General features: G+C 34.0%; 1 pseudogene; it reads left to right on the top strand.

Annotated features, from left to right (window-relative positions):
* Window positions 1–94: 94 nt before the first annotated feature.
* Window positions 95–19,486, top strand: LOC114754236 (ent-kaurenoic acid oxidase 1-like; annotated as a pseudogene).
* Window positions 19,487–25,589: the final 6,103 nt, after the last annotated feature.

Raw genomic sequence — 25,589 nt, 5'->3', positions numbered from 1 at the left:
TTTAAATATTCAATATTTGAAATTTTTAATACATTATTTCCTTACATACTTTCCTTTGAAACTGCGGTTGCAAAGAATGTATATGTCATCAAAAATGGCTCAGCATATGAGGTGGCATGTGACTGAGGAAAATCCAGATGGCAGGTCAAGGCACCCACAAGATTCGAAGGTGTGGAAAACATTTGATGTGAAATTTCCAGACTTTGCTAGTGATCCTAGAAATGTACATCTTGCGTTGGACACTGATGATTTCAATCCCTTCGGAAACATGAGCACAAGTTACAGTATCTGGCCGATGGTGTTGATTCCATACAATCTACCACCTTGGATGTGCATGAAGCAAAGCTTCGTTTTGCTTTCCATGATCATTCCTGGCAAGAAAGTACCAGGAAATGATATAGACGTATACCTGCAACCGTTGATACACAAATTGATTGACCTATGGACGAATGGTGTTGAGACCTATGACTCATATAACAAGTGACTATTCATGGTGAAAGCTTCTAGTGCTTTCACAAACGAAATACTTTCATTCCTCAACCTTCTTTCCTTATCTATCAATGATTCGTTCGAGTCGCACATCATGAGTCAAATCATCTTGTAGATCAATTTCTTCATGTTCAATGACATGCTCTGGGTCTAGTTGATACTTTTTTAGTTGAGACACGTGAAAAACATTGTGTAACTTGCTCAACTGTGGAGGTAGAGCCATCTGATTTGCCACTGGGCCTACTTTTACAAGAATTTCAAATGGCCCTACAAACTTTAGGCTTAATTTCTTCATTTTCATTGATTTTCCAATGCCTGTAATCAGTGCCACTTTTAACAACACATGGTCTCCAACCTTGCATTCTAGCAACCTTCTTCTCTTATCCATATAACTTTTCTATCTTCTTTGAACAGCTAAAAGTTTCTTTTTAATAATTTTGATCTGTTCAAAGGTTTGATCAACCAAATCTAGACCATATGGCTTCCTTTCACATAATTCAGTCTAACATAACAGATATCTGCACCTTCTACCATATAATGCTTCGTATGGAGCCATTTGAATACTTGCATGATAGTTATTGTTCTAGGCAAACTCAGTGTATGGCAAGATGTAATCCCAACTTTTCTTAAAGTCTAAAACACAAGCTCTCGGCATATCTTCTATTGCCTAGATAGTTCTTTTTGTTTGAATGTCAGCTTGTTGGTGATATGCAGTGCTAAATTTCAACTAAGTACCCATAGCTTCATGCAGAGATCCCTAAAACTTGGAAGTAAATCGTGGATCTCTGTTGGATACAATACTCTTAGGTACTCCGTGAAGTCTAACTTCCTCTTTTATATACACATTCGCGAACTTTTCTAAGGTGTAGTTAGCTCTAATTGCCAAGAAATGAGCTGATTTCGTCAAATGATCAACTATCACCCATATGGCATTGTAAACATCTGAAGTTTTTGGCAAACCCATCATGAAATCCACTGTCATGCTTTCCCATTTCCATTCAAGAACTTTTAATGGTTGTAAAGGTCTTAGGGGTTTCCAGTGCTCAGCTTTAATCTTTTGACATGTGAGACATTGAGCTACATACTTAGTAATATCACTCTTCATTCTCGACCATGAGTATAGAGACTTTAGACTTTGATACATCTTTACCATGCCAGGATAAAGAGCTTACTTGCTCTTATGTGCCTCATCGAGAATTCTTCTTTAGAGTATAGCTTTCAATAGTACAAAAACCCTTTTTTTGTATCGAACAAGACTACTTGAGGAAAAATCATGGTCTTGAGTCTCTCCATTCTCGATCTTTTCCTTTAGTTCTCTTGCCAAACTATCTTCTTTTTGTGTCTGTTGAATCGCATTGCACAATTCATTCTCAACATGCTTTACTACATAGTTTCTGATCATGATTTCATTGGCCAGGTTCAAATATCAGAATTTCTCAAGCAACTCTTACTCCTAAACCATCAAAGCTACAACCTGCATAGCTTTTCAACTCAGGGCATCAGCTATAATATTTACTTTGCCTGGATGGTACTTTATCTTAAAATTATAATATTTCAACAGTTCCATCCATCTTCTCTTCCTCATATTCAATTCCTTCTCATCTTGAAGGTACTTGAGGCTCTTATGATCGCAATACAGCTTAATCACAGCTCCATAGAGATAATGCTTCCAAATTTTCAGAGCATATACTATCGTTGCCAGCTCCAGATCATGCATGGGGCAATTCGCTTCATAACATTCAAGTTGTCCAGAGGCATAAGCTACCACTCTGCCCTGTTGCATCATGACACATCCCAATCCATGCTTGCTAGCATTACTATAAACCACATAGGTTTGTTGGGGATCGAGGATAATTAAAACTAAAGCAGTCATAAGCCTTTGCTTTAACTCTTGAAAACTAGCCTCACTCTTGTCATCCCATACAAACTTGGTTCTTTCCGGTAAGCTTGGTTAACAGTAGCATGATTTAAGAGAAATTCTAAATAAATCTTCTGTTATAACCAACTAAACCTAGAAAAGTTCTAATTTCAGTCAGTGTCTTAGGCCTTTTCCATTTCAATACAACTTCAACTTTACTAGGATCCACAGAGACCTCATCTTGTGAAATGACATGGCCAAGAAATCTAACTTGTGTGAGCCAAAACTCACATTTAGATTTCCACTTTACATATATCGATCCATCTTAATCTTTTACTTGAAATTATGCTTGCTTTTTCTGGTTGTTTTTCAGGCTAGGAAAACACTAGTGGCTGTATTTCAAAGTGTTATTGATCAACGAAGAAAAGAAATGAAGGAAAATGTTTATTATAAAAAATCTAGAGACATGATCAATGGCCTTATGAATGCAAAAGATGAAAATAGAAACAAATTAGATTATGAGCAAATCATTGATACTATGTTAATGTATTTGAATGCTGGTCATGAATCTTCAGGTCACATGTGATTTGGTTGTGCTAAATTGCTGTTATTGTTTTGTTGTACTTTGTTTTAGTTCTGCTGTATGTATACTTTTGGAATTGCAGGTTGAATAAAAACTGAAAATATGCAAATTTTCACTTTTATGCATGCCCATATTCGTCTGTTATGAAACAGACGAATATATGGATATTAATATTCATCTGTTTTAAAATAGACAAATATATAATTACTATCTACGTCTCTTCGATCAATGTCTCCCCTAAAACAGGCAAAACAGGGCCTTTAAAACAGAGAAAAATAATATATTTTGTAGTAGTGACACTGCTATGTGAGCAACAAGTTACCTACAACAACACCCTAAAATTTTCCAGAAGGCTAAGGTACCATGAATTTGCTATTCTAGTTCCATAATATTGTAAAGTTATGGAGAATTTGTGTTCAGCTATAAGCTATTTTAAAATTAAGTTGCAATTGAATCCTAAATCATAATTCCTTTTACATAGATTAAGATTATAATGTGATTTTCACTCAAAGATTTTAACTAGTGCTATTGCGTAGGCTGAACAAGAAGAAATCATCAAAAGAAGACCTGCAACACAGATTGGATTAACACTTAAGGAAACTCAACAAATGGAATACCTTTCTAAAGTATATATATGAATCTAACACACTCACACTCATAGTAGCACGTACATATGATTTGCAATTTAAACCATTCTACATATGAACCTTAAACTAACATCATATACTCTAAATTTGTTTCATGCTTTGCATATATAGGTGATTGATGAAACTATGCATTTGGTTACATTCCCAATAACTGTCTTCAGAGTGGCCAAATCAAATGTGAATATTAATGGTTGCTTCCAATCCTTTTAACTCAAGTCATTTTGTTCTAATTCATCACGAGGCTTGAATTTAACTTTTTGTTTTTGAAGCTACTAACTAATTTAAAATTATACAGACTACCTTGTTTTGAAAGAATGGGGAGCCCTTGCTTGGTTTAGGACTATTCATTATGATCCCAAGATATGTTTAAACCCCATGGAATTCAATCCTTCTAGATGAGATGAAACATCCTACCATTGACACCCTTTTTGTACGCGTCCGAAAGTGTTACAGTTCTAGCGGATCACCAAATAAGCCCGTAGATTGAAAATTCAAAATTTGTAACTTAGGTTACTATTCACTGCTTAATTCAAGATTTTTGGTCTAATTTTAAAAATTCATAACTAATTATATCAAAATCGTATTGAGGTGATTCAAGTCTCCATTTAAAACTCTTTTAATTCTCTATGGAAAAAAATATTCGTGGTTCATTTCCTTGCCATTTAGTATAGTAAATTACATGAATGTGTACCTATCTTCATGGTATTTCAGGTTTCTCTAACACTGCCTTTATCAGGTCTTTTCAGCATATACTATCATTCTCATCTTTACCTTAAGGGCCTGTCTCATAGTTCCAGAAAACTCTTACCTCACAATTTAGTCCTTGAAGATCCTCCCATCCTTTTTAGGAAACTTCTAGAACTCTTGCTAAAAAGAGTCTAATAGCTTATCCATCTTAGGATAATCTGGTATTTCTGGGCCTAAAATCCGAGATGTTACATGAGATGTGAGCTGAATAGATACATTTTCATATCTAACATTATATATTTCTAGTAACATTCCCTTACAACAATATCTTTTAACTATTGTTTTTATGCTTGTATATTATAGAATTTTATCCCAAAAGCAATGGAGTTTATGCCATTTGGAGCAAGAAGTAGACTGCTTGAAATAATGCCCTTAATTTGTCGCTTTGGGATTACTCCAAAAATTAATTGAATTAATGCAATATAGTACACCATCCGGGTCGTATTCACTTTGAGGAGTCGAAAACAAAATTAAATCCTAGTAAATAAATACAAGTAACCTAAACTATAAAAAGAATTTTTGATTTGATAACTACTAATTAAACACCATGAATTAAATTGAAATTAAAATACCTTTTTTATTTTTATATAAAAATGACTCAAATGAATGAAGATGAAAGAGATGAAAATGAATCACGCGAGTAAACAATGATAATAATCAATCCTCCAATTCAATAACGCAGGCAATCCTCAGTCTAAAAAAATACGGGAGTTAAAACAATGAATTAAGAATTATACTTGAGGTTTTAATCCAGCAACCGAGCCACCTCGAATTGCCACAAAATATTTTCCCAAAATCCCAACTCACTAACTGCAACTAGAATAGTAAAATGGAAATAAGGATGCTAAAAACCAATGCTTAATTAAAAGTCTTAAATCCAAAACAACAGAATTAAAACTAGCAAAAGACAATATGATCTAAGATTTCAAACTACCTCAGAAAATCACAATATATTAACTCCAAAATCAATGCAAATGTCATAACCACAACATTATAATTGAAATTAAAGCTATAAATATCTCAATGTCAAATACTAAACAGTGATCCAGCCACAATAATCTCCAGATATAAGCAGATTAAACAATACAAATTTTCCAATAATCAGAATGACTATCCTAAGACCTAGGAATTGTTAAACAACTATTGTACAGGAAATTAAAGTAACTAAAACTCCCTTTTGATGATCCGAGGTCCTGCCATTATTGTTGAATTAGAGAATTATGAAGCTAGCCATGCTTTACCATCAAAACTGTTATGATCAATATTCTGCTATAAGATGCTATGGAAGAACACTGTTCACGCTGGGAGAACACAGTGAAGAGATCAAAAACAGTGACGAAATAGTATACACAGTGAAGAACAGCGGCAATGATGATGAATTTGGATTGATGGAGGTGAAGAAGTTGAGGGTTGGAGCTGTGATTCAGCGTCGCCCTCTGGTCCTTAGTTCTATCGCAATGTGGAGAGGAAGAAGATGCTCTATTCTGTTGGATGCCTCCAGCCATCGCTCATGTTCTCTGCTCACTGTCACTAATCTGTCTCTGCCACCAGGAACAAATCGCGGAGAAGAAAGAAGAAGATGATGAGTGGTGCCGTCGAGCTCCTGCTTCTCTCCCTTTGTTCTGAATGCTCACCTCTGTTCTTCTTTTTTTTTTTCACCGTCAACTCTGCTTCTCGCGTCTCTTTGTTGAAGATGATGATGATTTAAATAATTTAGGGCAGTTAGTAAAACGCACAGTTTTACTACCTGACCTTATTATTACATTTTTTTATTTTTTATTTCATGTATTTCTTTCCTTTTTTTCTTTTTTTTAATTTTTAATTCTTCAACAAACCTGCAACCAAAATTCAAGAATAAGGTAGCATTAATTGTCCTTAAAAATCAATCAATCACAATTATGACAATTTTACCCATATTATGCACTAATTCAAGCTAAAACACTCTAATATGAATTATACTCAAATGATGCAATTAAAGACCAATAATGATGACAAAAGCCCACCAAAAATATATAAAAATGCATGTAAAAACATACATTTGTCAACTCCCCCACACGTAGCCTTTTGTACTCTTGGGCAAAATATCAGTAAAGAAGAATCTAACAGAGACACTCAATACAAGCAAACATAAAATCAACTAAGCATGAATGTGAAATTAACTCAAGTAACCTTTATTCCTAATCAATCAACAATCATAGAATACTTCAGTTCAGAGAAATCAACACAAGAAACATAGCAAGATAAAAGAAAAGAAACATAATAGAGCTCACATAGGCTATAAGTGTTTCACTCATTTCTCAAATGGGAAAAATTTCAATCAATCCACCTCGATTAGCATCTACCATAAGCTTGTAGAGATTCTAATGTCTCCACCACTAACATACCTTGGGCTCATGATCAAGGGGACTTGAAGGGTTGTAATGTTGGAAAGTAAGGCCAAATGAATGAAATGAACTAACAAGTGAAATGCATGAGTAATAAAGTATCAACTCAAAGTGAGCTAAAGTACAATCATGAAACAACACCAATGTGCAAATTTTAACCTTTTGAAATAGAAATCCTTGCTCTTTAAACCACCATGGAATGCTTATTTCAAATTTTATTCTTTTGTTGCAACTGATTTTCTTTTTCTTTGACTTTTTTCCTTTGGCTTTTTCTATACATTTTCTTCTCTTTATTGCCTTTCTATTTCGTTTTCTTCTTTTGTTTTCTTTTTCTCTTTCTTTTTTTTTTTTTGCTGTTTTGACATCTAAACCCAAGAAGGCAAAGATATAGACATTAATGATGTACTTTTCCAAATGAAAAACTAAATGTAACTCATGTAAAACGCTTGCTAAAAAGCAATGAGTGAAATCCTTCCACCAAGGCTTTCTCCAAGATGTTTCCTCCTTAAGGATCAAGCTATGAAACAAGGTTAATAACACTGCACCAAAGGAATTCTACTAAGCTAACCAACTAAGAACAGAAATCACTCAAATCAAATACAATCAAACTCAGCCGTACAACATTCACAAGCATTGTGCAAAAGGACTTTAAAAAAGAAAAGCCCTAGGATTATAAAAGTCAAAATTCAACAGCAGAGAAAACAGCAAATCGCCCATATAACAGTGCAAAACACTAAGGCGATTGAAAACAAGAGGGTACAGAAATCAACAACAAAATTCCCGAGCAAGAATTGCTCTCAAATCATGCGATGCTATTAAAAAATCAACCAATAAGGCAAAGAAGAGAGTAATTATAGCATCAATACTTAGGAAACAGGAGCAAATCTAAAGGCAAAGTTTTTTTTTTTTAAAACAGCTCAATAACAATCCCTCCCCCACACTTGATCAATACATTGTCCTCAATGTAAGAAAAACAATATTATCTCAACCTAAACTCTCAGGTGAAGTGAAAGTTGTGAAGTCCGATTTGAAATTGAAGCACAACACGTCACTATCACAAAGAAGAGAGAGGGAAGAGATAGGATAAGATAATGTTGTTTTGAAAACAGACAAGTATAAATCAAGTGATGGCAGAATCAAGAGGAAACAAAACAAACAGTTACTAAATAGAAATAAACTGCTACAACTACAACTACTGGAAAAGTTCCCTCCCTCACACTTACTCCTAACTATCTCAGCAAATAGATATCACCAGCAATACAATAGAAAGTAAAAGAGTAGGGTGAAAGGGAACAACCGCGTGATCAGGGGGGTCTTTGATCCTCGTGGTAGTGCTTCAGCAGATGGCCGTTGACTTGTGAAGTTACCGATTTCCTCATCTACGAGCTCTACTATGCTAAATGGATATACTTTAGTAACTCTAAACGGACCTTCCCACTTGGTGACAAACTTCCCAGGCATCAACTTCAACTAGGCTTTAAACTTTAGAACCTTATCACCTTTATGAAACTGCTTCCTCAAAATCTGTTTGTCATGAATCATTTTCAGCTTGTCTTTATAGATTTTGGCATTGTCATAGGACTCAAGTCTCATTTCTTCAAGTTCTTGGACTTGCATCTATCAATTGACTATTAAAGATTCGAGATCTGCATCATATGCCTTGATTGCCCAATAAGATTTATGCTCGATCTCCAAAGGTAGATGGCAAGCCTTGCCATATAGCAACTGGAAGGGAGACATGCCTATAGGGGTCTTGTAGGTAGTCCTGTAAGCCCAAAGAGCTTCCTCAAGCCTTTCACTCTAGTCCTTACTAGATGGTTTCACGATCATCTCAAGTATTCGCTTCACTTCCCAGTTAGAGACTTCAGCTAACCCATTCGTCTGTGGGTGATAAGGAGTGGCCAGCTTGTGATTGACTCCATATTTAGCCAATAGAGAATTGATGGTCCTGTTACAGAAGTGTGTTCCTTGGTCACTGATGATTGCTCTTGGAATGCCATACCTGCAAAAGATATGAGAACATAAAAACTTGGCAACAGTAGAAGCATCATCTTTCCTAGTTGGCACTGCCTCTACACATCGAGACACATAATCTACTGCAAGTAATATGTATGAAAACCTAAAAGATGAAGGGAAGGGACCCATAAAGTCCAAACCCCACACGTCAAAGATTTCACAAAAATGCATAGGTCTTAGAGGCATCTCATTCTTCCTACCTGAGCTCCCAAACCTCTGACACTTATCACAAGACTTGCAGAAAGAATAAGCATCCTTAAATAGAGAAGACCAATAAAAACCACACTCTAAAACCCTCCTAGCAGTCCTATTAGCACTAAAATGCCCCCCGTAAGATAAAGAATGTGCAAAAGTAAGGATAGAGTGGATCTCATTGTTTGAAACACAGCGTCTGATAATCTGGTCACTATATTGCTTCTATAGGATTGGAGCATCCCAGATATAGTATCTTGTCTCCCTCTTCAGCTTATCAATATGAAATTTAGACATAGAAGGAGGGATAAGGTTAGTGATAAGATAATTTACTATATTAGAGTACCAAGGCTCATGAATTGCCAAGGAAAAAAGTGCAGAATTAGGAAATGAGTCAATAACAAGATTAGAAGAATCAACTCCCTGTGTGCCTTTAGGTAACCGGCTAAGGTGGTCAGCTACATGATTCTCTGCTCCGGCTCTATCCCTGATCTCGATATCGAACTACTGTAGCAACAAAGCCCATCTCAACAGTCTAGGTTTAGGCTGAGGCTTCTTAAATAGGTATCGAATTGTTGCATGATCTGTAAAAACAACCATTCGAGAGTTTATCAGATACTGTCTAAACTTATCCAAAGCAAAAATAATAGCAAACAGTTCCTTCTCTATTGTAGTATAATTGATTTGAGCGGAATCAAGCGTCTTGGAGGCATATGCTATGACTTTAGACTGTTTCTCTTCCTTCTGTCTAAGCATGGCACCTACTGCAAAGTTAGAAGTATCACAAGATAATTCAAAATGTAAATTCCAGTTAGGTGTAGTGAGAATAGGAGGTGAAACAAGCATAGATCTTAAAGTGTCAAAAGCCTGTCTATACTTGTCATTAAATTTAAATTCAACATCTTTTTTCAACAAGGTAGAAAGAGGCAATGCAACTTTACTAAAGTCCTTAATAAAGCGTTGATAAAAACCTGCATGCCCTAAGAAAGACCTCAAGTCCTTTAAACAAGTGGGATAAGGAAGGAATGAAATAACTTCAATGTTGGCCCTATCAACCTCAATCCCCTTCTGGGAAATGAGGTGACCTAAAACTATCTCTCTATCAAACATGAAATGACACTTTTTAAAGTTTAAAACCAATTTCTTATCAATACACCTCTCAAGAGCTTGCTCTAGGCTATTCAAGCACTCATCAAAACTCTGACCGTAAACAGTGAAGTTATCCATAAAAGCTTTCATGTTCTGCTCTAAAAGATCACTAAATATCGCCATCATACACCTTTATAAAGTGCCTGGAGCATTACGCAACCCAAATGGCATCCTTTGATAAGCAAAGGTACCAAAAAGGCATGTAAAAATAGTTTTGACTTGGTCTTTAGGAGCAATGGGCACTTGAAAATAGCCAGAAAAACCATCCAGAAAACAATAGTAAGACTTTCTTGAAATTCTCTCCAACATCTGATCTATAAAAGGTAATGGAAAGTGGTCCTTTCTCGTGGCATCATTCAACTTTCTATAATCTATATACACTCTCCAAGCATTTTGAACCCTAGTTGGAATCAATTCATCATTTTCATTTCTTACTACTGTGATACCGGTCTTCTTTAATACTACTAGTAGCAGACTTACCTGCTCGCTATCTGATATGGGATAGATGATCCCAGTACTCAACATTTTAGAGACTTCCTTCTTAACCACATCCAGAATGAGAGGATTCATTCTCCTCTGTGGTCGCCTAACTGGCTTGGACCCTTTATTTAAAAGGATCCTGTGTGTGCAAACTGATAGATTAAGCCCTGGTATGTCCCTTAAAGACCATCCTATAGTCCTTTTATGACTCTTCAACATAGAAATCAATCTTTCTTCTTTAGAACTACTCAAAGAACTCGAAATAATAATAAGCAATTGAGAATCAGCAGCAAGAAAGACTATTTCAAGTTAGGAGGAAGGGGTTTCAATTCTAAATCAAGAGGTTGCATAACAGAAGGAGCTAATTCTTTTATGTCAAGTGCATTCAATGTAAGCAATGTGTTCATGTGGCTTGGGGAAGGAGATATGAGCTCATCATGATGTGTATATTGTCACACCTTACTATTATATCCACTTAGGTTTCATTTAAAACTACTTTAGACCACATTGGATGGTCTTGGAATCAATTTTCACCTTAAAAACGCTAAATTTCGGATTTTTACTGTTTATCGGGTAAAAATCCAGTTTTTCTGGCCCAACTTTAAAACTTTATAACTTATTCCACAAAAATCCAAACGGGGTGGTTAAAAATTATATTTAAATCTATTTAAGTTCTCTTTCAAGAAAAAATAATCTCATGATCCAATTCCTTATGAAAAAGTGTCAGGTTTTTGTGAAATGCAACACTGTCCATTTGCCAAAAACCCTTTTTCCCAGATTCTGATCTTTAACTTTGAAAAATCATTAAAATTCGTATACTTGGCCATTTTTAACGTATTAGCTATCAAATTGAAGCTCAGGACATTATCTATAATCATACCAAAATTCGTGATTAAATGCGTTCAGGAGCATAATCAAAAAGTCACATGAACATGGCAGTGTCAATGTGCTTACAGCACTGTTAGCCTAATATGTACATAACCAAAAAGGGTCGACGAATTTTATGGCAAGACACCATAATTTAGCCTCCAATCTGCAACTTGCTCATAAGAGTTTCAGGCCCTAAAATGTTAGATTATATTTGGGGGATGAGATTTTAAGAAATCCCAGTAGCAAGATCAATCAACCAAAACATTAACATGCATCATTATAAAGCATTTCAACATTAGCTATCATAGGAGAACTAATCTTTTTATAAATAGGCAACCTCAACATGCAAGGCCATGGCAACAAATGCAAGGAGCAACCATATCACAACATCATAGTTCAACCATATAATAGCAAGCATACATGCCATAAATAATAATGCAAAGTTAACATTAATGGCTAATTAGATCCCACTACCTTGATCCAATGCTTTTTGTTTTTCTTGTTGTTCCTTCTTGCTTCCACAAGTGCCAAACACTAACATGGAAATCCACAAAAAGGGCAGCAAGAATCATCAACCATTCCTCATAAAATCAATAACATAACTCAAGTAACTCCTAAGCCCCTTAAAGCTTCCATCTTTATTCTTGAATTTTTAGAGTTGGTTTCCATAAACCCTAAAAGTTCCCTCTTGACTCAACCCTACATGATATTTCATGTAGATTCCAAATATCTACTTGGATTTAACAAAATAAATTTCCTTCCTTCAGTTTCAGCTTGGCCGAACCATTAGGGTTCAAAACCCAAAAATTGCAACTTTGATTCTATGGCTTCCAACACTTGTTCTTTAGGTTTACCCTACACCATTTTTCATTTTGAACACAATGGAAGCCTCAAAACTTTGGAAAACACATCCTAGGGTTCAGTTTTTGTCTTGGCCGAGCCAAACCTCTTGAAGTTCAACCATGAAAAACTTTTCAAAACAATACTAAACCACTTGAAACCATCTTAAATCATAGTGTTCTAACTATATTTAACAACAAAACCTCCTTCCCTACACTATACCCATTTCAGCCAGCAACAAGAAGGGAAAAGAAGTGATTTTTCCAACCATACAAATCAATAAAACAAAGCAAGCAACATCTTAAGACAACTTACCAAGCTTGGATCTTAGTTGGAAGGTCAAATATGCTTGCTTTTGCTTGATCTCTTCACAAAATCACTCTTGCTCTCTCTCTCTTTTCCCTTTAGCACGAAATGAGGTCTGATTATGGGGGAGGAAAAGCTCATTAATGCTCACAAAATATCCCACCAACCATCATTAATGATATGCCATGTGTCAAGAGCCTAATTAGTCTGAATCCTCTCTCTTAATTAACTTAAATCATAATGTAATTAAATTCCAAAGTCAAGATCATCTCCATTGGTAGCTTGACACTTGGAAAGTTTTAATTATCTTCCATTAAAGGCTTGACAAGTGGCAACTTGTGGGCCAAGCAAAGTGCAAGACTCTACCTCTTGCTTTATCGGTGCACTTTTACTCCGAGTTTAACTTCTTTTCTATAATTACAGCACTCTGGCCTTTGTAATTATTTTCTTTCAAATCCATAAATTATTCTCCTCATTTTTATCTTCCCAAATTGTCCTCTTCGTCTCAAAATTAATTTCCTAATAATTAAATAAAATGGAAAACTAATTTCCTTCCCTTTAGTGATTTTTCCACTTTTCAAAGGAATTGGAAAAAATCTTGGACACTTGAGGGTCTTATTTTAATTCCATAATCTCTTATAATTTCTTGGGATATCATAGGAATTTTCTTGGGATTTTATTCTTCTTAAAAATATTTATTTGGAATTTTCCAAATAAAGACCTTGAACTAGCTTAAATTGCCCTTAAATTCCTTTGTAATTTCTCTAAGAGCAAATTGGTCATAAAACCAATTTTATAATCCCATATAATTCTCAAGGAACATTGTTCTTATTTTTCCTTAATTTTTTGAGACTCAGAATTATTTTTTCATAATTATTCTTGACCAATTTTTCTTAATTAGTCAAACTTTTCATAATTGGCTTGGAAAATTATAATAATTATTTTTCACCAAAATTCTTCTATTTCTCCTTGTCATTTTTGGCCTTTAAATATTTAGGAATATTCTTATTCTTAATTGCCATATTACTGAATGTGACATATATCCTCCACTTCCTAACTCACTGCCACTCTTAGATAACCTACAAAAAAGAGGATCGGTATTATTTTATCAACAGCAACATTAAGTAAATCACAAGAAAGAGTGGGATTAGAAGTGACTAAGTCAGTAGCAAGCTTATTGCTAGCCTCTTCTATTGTTCCAGCACCACTCAAAGGAGAAGCTACCGATGTAGCTTGTGTAACAGCTTCTGTATTATTAGTACCTGTAAAATTAACAAACTCACCTTTCTCAAGGCTATCATCAAGTGTAATGTTCAAAGCAGGATCACAGTTAAGACAAGATGATGCATCAAAATCATGAGAGATGAAAAGGAGGCGATCAACTTCTAAATAGTTAACGCACATCACGTCACCATAACATGAGCAAAAGGAAGAATGAGGGGTAGATAAACAAGTAAATGCATAATCATGCTCAACAATCTCATCATACTAGTCACGTTCATGTATCTCAGATTTATGCAAATCATCAATATCATTAACAGCACAATCAATCAAATTAATACCCAAGTAAGAGCAATCTGCATAACCTTAACTCATAGCGTCAGAAATGTTAAAGGTAATCTGTTGGTCCCAAAAACCCATGGTAATGACCCCATCTTTCACATTAATTATGGTTTAGGCTATTCTAAGAAAAGGTCTTCTTAGAATCAAAGTACCATCGGTTTTAATCTCATCAGTCATGTCTAGCACATAGAAGCCAGCTGAGAACACAAGACCCTTCACTTGCACAAGAATGTCCTCAAGAAAGCCCTTAGGGTGTCTTATAGTCCTATCAGTTAGACCTAGCACAACACTGGTGTCTTTTAAGGTATGAATACCCAAACTCTCATAGATAGAGGTAGGCATAACATTTATGGCTACATCTAAGTCTAGTAAGGCATGTGAAATGTTTGTTTTACCTATGGTACAGGAATAGTGTAGGAAGCCAGATCTTTACACTTAATAGGTAACTGTGGCTTGAAGATAGCACTAACACTAGACTCAAGTTAGATTTTCTCACTATGCCTATACTTCCTCTTGTTTGTACAAAGGTCTTTTAGAAACTTAGCACACTTGGGCATTTTTTTAATCAAATCAAGTAATAGCACATTAACCTCAAGTATGCTAAACATTTCAAAAAGCTCATCATTATCTTTCTTTTCAATGACTTTTTTACTCATGAGATAAGAATGAGGAAAAGGCAAGTCAGAAATATTTACCTCATCACCTTTGGAAGGTGATCTTTCTTGATTGGCCTTTTGGATTGAATGGAGGTCTCTTGAGTAGTCTTGGGAATGTCTTGAGTGGTTTTAGAAGGAGGAGACTCAACTTCTATCTCTTCATCAATCGGTTCTTCGTCATCTTTGAATTGCACTTTCTTAGCACCAATTTCTGTTCCACTTCTCAATGTAATTGCATTCAAAGATTTAGGATTTATCACCGTGTTGGAAGGCATTGAACCACTAGCCTTAGCTTGCTGTTCACACATACCATTTGACAACTTAGTGATGTAAGAAGTCAAATTGGAAGTTCTAGTTTCCCATTACTCCATCCTATTCTCTAGGGCTGCAAATCTAGCTTCAGATTTAACTTCAAACTTAGATATGTGCTCAGTCATTACCTCAATGCCCTTAAGTATTTGAGAGAACCGCTCATCATCCTTAGACTGTGGTTGCTGTGAGGTAGACATGGCTCTAAAGGATTCTCCTTGTAACCCTCCATAATGAGATTGCCCTTGAAGAACCATATTCCCTTGAAATCCTTCTTGAACTTGCCTATTATCACCTCCTCCCCATAAAAAATTTGGATGAGCTTTCCACCCTTCATTATATATATTTGAGTATGGGTTCCATTGCTTAGATTGATTGGCCCTTCCTTGATACATGGCGAAAAATTCCTCATATCTATGAGGGTAAGCAATAGAGATGTGCATAACAGAGTTATAATGCTCACAACTAGGTACAATCATCTCCATGGAATTAGAATTCTGAGTGTCAACAGGGAGAGTGTGAGATGCAAGCTTATTCAACTGTGTAGTCAAAGCAGCAATTTGAGAAGTGAATGTGTCCAATTGAGGAATGTGGACTGAAGAAGGATTAGTATGCATTGTATTAACATTTTTAGACTCCCTGATGCTATATTGTTGATGGTTTAAAGCTATTTTCTTAATAAGTTCCCATGCCTTCTCAGCAGTTAAATCAATGAGAGAACCCCCAGAAGTAGCATCCAACATCCCTTTGTCTTGGGTCTTAAGTCCATCATAAAAAGTATTGGACTAACTGTTCATATGGAATCTGATGGTGTGGACATCTAGAAAGCAAGTCTTGAAAAAGGTTCCAGTAGTCATAAAGTGACTCATCATAGTCTTGCTTTGCAGAGTAGATCTCTTTTCTCAGTGTGAAAGTCCGAGAAGCGGGGAAATACTTCTCCAAGAATGCTTTTCTGAGGTTGTTCCAGTTATGGTAGGCATATGCCATATGCTTAGGCAAGCTAATGTACCATTATCGTGCTTTGCCCTCTAGAGACAAGTGGAATACCTTCCAAAGAACCTCATCCAGACTGCCCAGACTGGCTTCATGCTATAACATACCATAGAGAGAGATTTCAGATGATTGTACGGGTTCTCACCTGTCAAACCATAGAATTTAGGCAAAGAATTAAGTAGTAGACCTTTAATCTCAAAACTAACATCAAATTAGGGCATGCAACATTAAAAGGATCATAATTTGTATCAAAAGTAGTGGCTTCCCTAATGGTTCTTCTTCTAGGGTTACCTTCATTATTCTCACCTACTCTATCATGTCCCCATTATGTCCATTGCCCCCTCTACCATTACCACCATTGGGATTATTAACAGTTTCCATTATGTCACCTAAGTCAACCACCAAATTTAGACCAGCTGAATTGTCTAGTTCAACCTCAGGATCACCAGAAGCACTAAATTCACTAGAGGACAAGTTAGACTCGTGTGAAAGATTTTCCTCTTCAATTATAACCTCACTATCCCTTTCTACCCTTTGGCCTTGTCTAACTTCCCTTAAAAAACTTTGGAGCTCAGGATTGGAAGGAACTAGGGTTTTAGACCTACCCCTTCTTGGCATAAACAATCAACCAACTAGAAGCAAAGTACAAATTGACTTGCACAACAAGATTCAAGCAAAAACAGATGAATGCAATAAAATGCAAGTGTATATATATGAGAATGAAAAAGAAAGGATCTAAATGAAAAAGGAAATCAAATGTGCAATGAATGAAAGGATCTGAATACTTTTTTTTTAATGCAAATGAACGAAAAATCAAGATATTTAGTTGTATTTTTTTGAAAAATTTTCTATGCAAATGAAAAAAATGCTATGAAAAACTAAAAACAAATGCAAACTACTAAAAACAAAAAAAAAAGCAAAAAATAACAAAATTGAAAATTGAAAAAGCTCAACAAATGAATTCCAATCAAAGTCACTTAACACTTAATTACTAGGGAACCAATTTCTTGGCTCCCTAGCAATGGTGCCACTTGAAATAATGCCCTTAATTTGTCGCTTTAGGATTACTCCAAAAATTAATTGAATTAATGCAATATAGTGCACAATCCGGGTCATATTCACTTTGAGGAGCCGAAAACAAAATTAAATCCTAGTAATTAAATGTAAGTAACCTAAACTATAAAAAGGATTTTTTATTTGATAACTGCTAATTAAACACCATGAGCTAAATTGAAATTAAAATACTTTTTTATTTTTATATAAAAATGATTAAAATGAATGAAGATGAAAGAAATGAAAATGAATCACGTGAGTAAACAATAATAATAATCAATCTTCCAATTCAATAACGTAGGCAATCCTCACTCCAAAAAAATACGGGGGTTAAAACAATGAATTAAGAATTATAATTAAGCTTTTAATCCAATAACCGAGCCACCTCGAATTGTCACAAAATATTTTTTTCAAAATCCCAACTTACTAACTGTAACCAAAATAGTAAAATGGAATTAAAGATGATAAAAACCAATAATTAATTAAAACTCTTAAATCCAAAACAATAGAATTAAAGCTAGTAAAAGACAATGGGTATGTTTGTTTTTGTTCTTTGTTTTCTTATTCTCAAAACAATTTTATAAAATTGTTTTTAAGAACAAGTTTTGGAAACAAAAAACAAAAAAATTTGTTTGGAAAATAATTTTTAAAAAATCACATTTGAAAAAAATATTTAAAAAATTATACTTTGACAAGTGGTAATTATCACCAGTAATGATAAGTGGTAAATAGTAGAGGAGAAGAGAAAAAGATTTCTCCAAATTTTCAAAACAAAAAAATAAAAAACACAAAAATAAAAACGAAAAAACTTGTAAAAGTTGCTTTGGGTTTTCAGTTTTTAAAAACATATTTTTGTTTTTTGGCCTTTTAAAACAATCAACTAAAAACAAATTGCTAGACAAGTTTTTTTGTTTTTCTGTTTTTAAAAATAAAAAATTGTTTTCAAAACAAGAATCCAAACAAACCCAATATGATTTAAGATTCCAAATTATCTCAGAAAATCATAATATATTAACTCCAAAATCAATACAATGTTATAACCACAACATTATAATTGAAATTAAAGCTATAAATAACCCAATGTCAAATGTTAAACAGTAATCTAGCCACAATAATCTCAAGATATAATCAGATTAAACAATACAAATATTTTAATAAACAAAATAACTATCCAAAGACTTAGAAATTATTAAACAACTATTGTACAAGTAACTAAAACTCCCCTTTGATGATCCGAGCTCCTGTTATTATTGTTGAATTAGAGAATTATGAAGCTAGCCACGGTTTGCCATCAAAACTGCTATGATCAATATTCTGCTATAGGATGCCATGGAAGAACACTGTTCATGCAGGGAGAACACGGTGAAGAGATCAAAGACAGTAACAGAATAGTATACACAGTGAAGAACAGCGGCAATGATGATGAGTTTGGATTGATGGAGGTGAAGAAGCTGAGGGTTGGAGCTGTGATTCAGCGTCGCCCTCTAGTCCTTAGTTCTGTCACAACGTGGAGAGGAAGAAGATGCTCTGTTCTGTTAGACGCCTCCAGCCGTCGCTCACGTTCTCTGCTCACCGTCGCTAATCTGTCTCTGCCACCAGGAACAGATCGCAGAGAAGAAAGAAGAAGATGATGAGTGGTGTCGTCGAGCTCCTGCTTCTCTCCCTCTGTTCTTTTTTTTTTTTTTTTTCACCGTCAACTCTGCTTCTCGTGTCTCTTTGTTGAAGATGATGATGATTTAAATAATTTAGGGCAGGTAGTAAAACGCACAGTTTTACTGCCTGACCCTCTTATTATTACATTTTTTTTATTTTTTATTTCACATATTTCTTTCCTTTTTTTTTAAATTTTTAATTCTTAAACCAACCTGCAACCAAAATTTAAGAATAAAGTAGCATTAATTATCCTTAAAAATCAATCAATCACAATTATGACAATTTTACCCCTATTATGTACTAATTCAAGCTAAAGCACTCTAATGTGAATTATACTCAAACGATACAATTAAAGACCAATAATAATGACAAAAACCCACCAAAAATATATAAAAATGCATATAAAAACATAGGTTTGTCACTGTCTCCTAGAAATGAGCTTGCAAAGCTGGAAATTACCGTGTTTCTTCATCACTTCCTTCTCAACTATCGGTAAATACACTCTCATTAACTTGTCAACAATAGGTTAATATTATAACTAATAGTGTTAACAATCAATTTTCGATGTAATTAATTAATGTTTTGGTTGGTATGGAAGGCTTGAACGACTGAATCCAAAGAGTCCTGTGATGTACCTTCCACATACGAGGCCTGTTGATAACTGTGTGGTGAGGATTCATAAAATCTCCGAAGCATAATGAACTTGAAGTGATTATTAGGATCTCTCATAACATGGTTAATATTTTAATCATGTATTAGGTCCTTATGTTGTCCTTTAATATATGTCGTAGCACTCAGGAAACTATATCCTAAGAGTGCAATATGTTATATAATGAATAAGGAAAATATATCTTCAGAGTACAACATATTATATAATAAATGTTGTCGTTTGTCTTATCCATTGTCTTCTGCAGATCCACATGTGTTTTGACCTCTATTGGATGTATGCTTTGATATCAGATAAAAAATAAAATAAAATAATGATAAGAAAACTCTATTCTGAGATATAATCTATACCCGGTGTCTTTATATAGTTCACGATATGGTAAAAAACGCTTATACAAACTGGTTTATATTATTCTACTCGTAATTGGTCATCTTTCTTATGAATTCTTGCGCATATCATCATCTACATTAACAATTTTTAAGAACATTGGGAAAGAGGATAGGCATAAACTCAAAAAACTAAATTTGTCACATTTTGTAAATTTCATTCTGTATTAATTAATTTAACGTATCTTCATGAAAATTTGATGTTTTTAGTTAATTTTTAAAGTACCCACAAGGTATTTTTCCATTTATTTATTTTTCTTACACATATCAAACACGACCAAGCTAAATTTTTGCATCTACTTAGTTAATCCATGAAGGGATACGTAGTCTTTTTTAATTATCTAAGATGATCTACACCGTGACTTTTTCCCCATATTCGGCTAGATTCCTACTTGTCACTTATAATTTGCAAAGTTTTGAATAAAATATAACATATGACTTTTTGTCCTCCATATATGATATATTCTAAAACTCAGGACCATAAATTACTTTTTCAATTTAGAAATAAAAGTATCATTTAAGTATAATATAATTGACTGAATTTCCATAAGCAGCATCCAATTAATACACCGTAACGCTAAAGACTTTATATGTAAATAATCTTTTTAGTTGTGTTATTCTAGCTTGGATGAGAAATTATAATTTTCATTTATGCACTAAACATGTGGTATGCTAATCAAAGATATGCATTCATTCTTTATTTTCTTTATTTTTTGTGATTTATCGTATTACTCTTCTGGTCCTAAATATAAGACCAATTTTGTACATTACAAAATAAGTCTTATATTTAGGACCGGAGAAGTATAATTTTTTTTTTTTGAGTAAGGAGAAGTATAATTTTCAATCCTTAGCTTGATTACTCATCATAGTGCGGTGAAACATGTTTGTTGTTACTCTAACGTTATGTGTGCAAATTCAAAAATTACAGCTTCTTCGTCACAAATTTCAATTTAACATTTGCGAATGTCTTATTTCTACATTGTCTCTTTTGCTTTCCCATCGGTTAGAGAGCCATCCTAGCCTAATGTCTATAGGCTAGAAGAATAACAAGGTGTCATATTCACTAACTTTTACTACCTCCAATGCTTAATATAAGAACTAGTTTGATATTCAATTTTATCCTAAATCTAAGATTCTAATATTCTTTGTCTCTCATATTTATCCCTTTTAAAAGAATAACAAATAGTCTTTATAGTAGTTGCACATGTTAAAGATTTCATTTAATTAATACACATGATTAGCAAATATATTCTAGGAAAGATAATATCTATTTATTACAAATAATTAATTTGACAAACTTCCTTAATCTTTTCAAATTAGTCAACTAGCTTTTATATTAAGAATTAAAGATAGTATTTTCTATAGCCTAAAAATGGATATTTTTAAGGAAATATGAATATACAGAACGACAAAGCAATTAGGCGAAAAAAGAGAGAGTAGATAATGGCCCCGATAGTAGCATAGCAGCGAAATTATAGTGTTTTTCCCCCCACTTTTTGGGTTGATGAAAGTCATTGTTAATCCTAAGTTTTAATTATTAATTATATTGTCTCTCTTCCATTACCAAAGATTAAGCATTCATGTTGAGCTAAAGAGACATTCAAAAAGACAATCCAAATCCATCTGTAATTTGAGTCATTTTAGTAAATGCTTTTTAATTTTGTCTCTACAAAATTAACTAAGCTCTAAAGAAAATGTCTCTCTACACAGGTTAAATTCAAGTGGTGTAGATTGGATAGTCTTTGGTAATAAGAAATCACCAATATTATTTTAAATATTACTCATCTTCTGATCCTTAATATAGGACCTAATTTAAAAGTTAATGTTGATCCTATATATAAGACATCTTTGACATGTTTATCAATTTTTTTTCCAAATTAACTCTATTGATATTCCTTAAACAATAATCAATAGAGGTAGGAAGGGAATTAAAAAAATGATTAGGATATTTTAAAAAAAATCATATTAACTAATTTAACTAATATTTTTAATCTACTTAAATTAGTTAAGTAGGTCTTACATTAAGGACTGAAGAAGTATATTCTATTTAGAATTTTGTAATCCCTCACTAAATTTATGCTTCAAACTCTTCCAATTTTATAATCAACCGACGATTGACATTATATGGAGGAAAAGAGAATCTAGCTTTCCATGCTACTTTTGGGGCTGACAGAGCCATTTAACCTAACAAATTCACTTAAATATTAATTCGATATATATGTCAATAAAATATCTACATCAATGATTAAATCTTGCAAAGATTACTACAAAAAATATAAAAACCTGAATTAGATACGAGGGATCTACACGTACACAAATATGCATGCATGCAAATATCGCAATCGAGCACATATCTATATACCACCCTGGACTTTATTTTTTTTAATCATTATTTTATTACTAAATGTATATTTTATATTAAAAAATATTGGATGCACAATTATCTCCACGTCAAATACCCTCCCTAGTTGTACTATATATATGTATGATTTGCATCGATCCTGAACACAAATTGAGTTCAACGATAGTGTCCTCTAAACACTTTCCAGTGTTCCTTTTCGGAGTGGTGTTTCTCACCACTTTTTGCTTTGCAGATTATTATGAGAATCCCACTTATAATAACCTACCCTATAATGAAGAGCCACTTCTTATTTACAACCCACAAATTGAGGGACGATCAATTTACAAGCCTTTAGTTAGGAAACTACTATGGATGGAGCCAATAATACCTTGGGGGCCGCCTTGGCCTATTGATCGCCCCAGAACCAAGCCATTTAAGGGGAAATCAGATAATAAGCAATCTAAGGAGGAACCAAATAATAATAAGCCACCTAAGGAGAAACCAGATCATCAGAAGCAATCTAAGGATAAGGACAAATCACGAACAAGGCATCGGTTCCACCGTTTTGGTCACTAGCTTCCTTCATGAAACAAGAATTATCGTTGGGTATCCTCTTATTTTAAGTATGTTTTGTTATTATAAAAATAAAGGAGACCTATTTTCAATTGTGTCCTCGAGTACACTTTATATATGTATGGGTGTATGGTTGTAGACATGTTACATTCTCCCAACTGTGACATTTATGTTATATAATAAAAGTTGTCTATTTTGGCTTACTTCTCCCTGTATTTGTCAGTAGGTTTTGTTAGCTATAATTTATTTGAAAAAAATGTGGGTTAAGATCCAATTTTGGACAGAAGTTTTTCCAACTGTGGCTTATTCAAAAGTTTTTTTAAGATCAATATTATTTCTGAAGTGTTGAAAAAAGGAGCAAATTAAATTTTCCCTAAACCTTTAAAGCACTAATGTTGACTATTGAAAAAACTAATGTTAGCCATTAACATTTCTAACAGCTAGGGGTGATATTGCTCTTTTTTTAACACTTTCGGGTAATATTGTTCCAAAAGAAGACTTCTATATATCCATAGCTCCTAAGGGAGAAACTTCGAAGAAAAATTGGACCTTAACCCCGAAAATGTTTATGATAAGCATTGTAAGTATTATTTGGGTATGATTTTGAGCACATAATTGTCATTATGAAATTAAAAACTATATATGACCGAATTTGTCTTAAATGATATTAGGTGCATATATAAAATATACTTCTCCGGTCCTTAATATAAGACCTATTTAACTAATTTGATTAGATTAAGAAAGTTAGGTAAGTTAGTTAATTATAATAAATATGACATGTTTTTCCTAAAACACCATAATCATCTTTTTTAATATTCTCTCTCCCTCTTCTACTTGATTATAGTTGAAGGAGTATCTATCGGAGCATCTAGGGCCAAAATCAATTCAACAATTAGGTCCTATATTAAGGACCGAAAGAATATATATTAAGAATAATTGATTCTTTATAAGAAGCTGGCATGTAAATAATAAGATCAACTGAAGATGGATCAAAGAAAAGCCAACAACAAATTAGTTGGGAATTAACCGTCAATATTTTGCACTTGCCATTTTTGAACTAGTTTAGCAATTACAAATGGTCAAATTAATAATGTCAAGAACGTGCAGATTTTTTCAAACATTACCTTAATGCCCAAGATAAACAAAACTATACACAATGCCTTCTTCTTCTTAAAACCTGGATCATTTTGCCTCTTAAGGAACCAAAACCTTTGTTTTGAAACTTAAAGAACCATGTTAGAAAGAGGATAAGTGAGTCATTAGTTAAGTGAGACAGGCTTATATAAAAAGTATAGTGTGATGTGTTTAGAGTGTATGATGTGTTATCCTCATCAATGAGAAAGAGGATAACTTGGGTCTCCTTTCTTAATCTCAATAATTTTGTGCTGTTATTTAATTTCTTAAGTGAGAAATTTGATTAACTCTAAGAGGATTCTTGTATTTTGTTCTTCATTAATAGCATTTCATAGTCTTTATTCTCGTTTCTTTACATGGTATCATGAGCAGGTCATTTTTGGGCCTAATAATACCTATGCCCGATGGTTCTTGTTTCCCCGCCACAGTCCAATTCTTTTCTTGATTTGACGACGCTGTTTTTATTTTCTTGCTGTGAAATTGCCAAACAGAGCACATCTTATCTCCCTACCATTGCAAGTCCAAGTTTCTTGAATCTAGGAGTTGTTTGGAATCAAGTTCTTGTCATTTTTTCTAAAGATCTAAGCCCATCTACCGTCGATGATAGCTCCATTGAAGCTGATGGCAAAATAGCCTACTCATCATTTGTCAGTGTTTATCTCTAACAATCCCTGCTAAGCCATCCTCAACGATCCAGTCTCATGTACACCTGCCACAATCAGAGTCTACGACAGAGCAAATAGTTTATCATCTATGAAGGCTTGATTTGATGCTATGGTCTATAGCTCCGTCGAGACCGCTTCACTCTTTTGATTGCCGCAAGACCACAGTCGAAGTTTGAAGCCAGTGACAAAGCACTATCATTGTCAACAATCTTGTGTTTATCTACCATCTTTACTGCTAAGCCCTAATCTTGTCACAGGAAGGATCACCAAGTTCATGTTTCCAGTAACAAGAAACTCATCTATGCTTCTGAGTCTCTTTTAATGGTCATTTATTAAGTTGTAGAGAACAAACTTTGAAACTTCAATTCCTCGATGTGATCCACCTTTTCTGCAAAAAAAGTTGCATTCTATGCAGAAAATTGCCTTATCAATCTTCACGCTGTGCAATTCTTGTTACAATCATCCCGTTCTAGTTTCTTGCAAGCCCAATCATATCCTTTCTTAACTATGTCGATCTTTGCTTGGTCTTACCTTCATTGTAATAGGGACGACTCTCAATCATGGCTATGGAGACAACGATATGAGAATCTTGGCTATGGCTACAGAGATGACAAGATGAGGTTAATCGCCATCTCAAACAACAAGTTCATGCTCAAAGGAATGTTATATCGTGAAGCTACATGGTTATCACGAAGTTGTATGGTTAATTCATTGGATGATTAGAGTCTTCAACCAAGTGAATTCACTATTTCTCTCAGCACACTTGAATAAAGTAAATGACTTTATGCATATATAGACAAGTATGTGTTGTGCAACACACTCCTCTATGCAGCTAGATATGAGCAGATTTATTAATTATGGCTGAAGGCTTACACCAAAAAAGGTGGAATTTCTATAACTTTTCATTAAACTTTGAATCATGACTTATCATTTTATTTTCTTCAAGATTTATACTATAAAAATAAAACCTAGATTCATTCTTCATGTACCAGAGAGCAACTTCTATTTATCAGAACTATAAAGATGTTACTTCTG

Source organism: Neltuma alba, unplaced genomic scaffold, assembly GCF_004799145.2.
Source record: "Neltuma alba isolate B1F8T4 unplaced genomic scaffold, ASM479914v2 tig00010124_pilon, whole genome shotgun sequence".
In the NCBI taxonomy this organism is placed as follows: Eukaryota; Viridiplantae; Streptophyta; class Magnoliopsida; order Fabales; family Fabaceae; genus Neltuma; species Neltuma alba.
The sequence above is the reverse complement of the archived record's forward strand: the minus strand, read 5'-3'. Positions and strand labels throughout refer to the sequence as shown.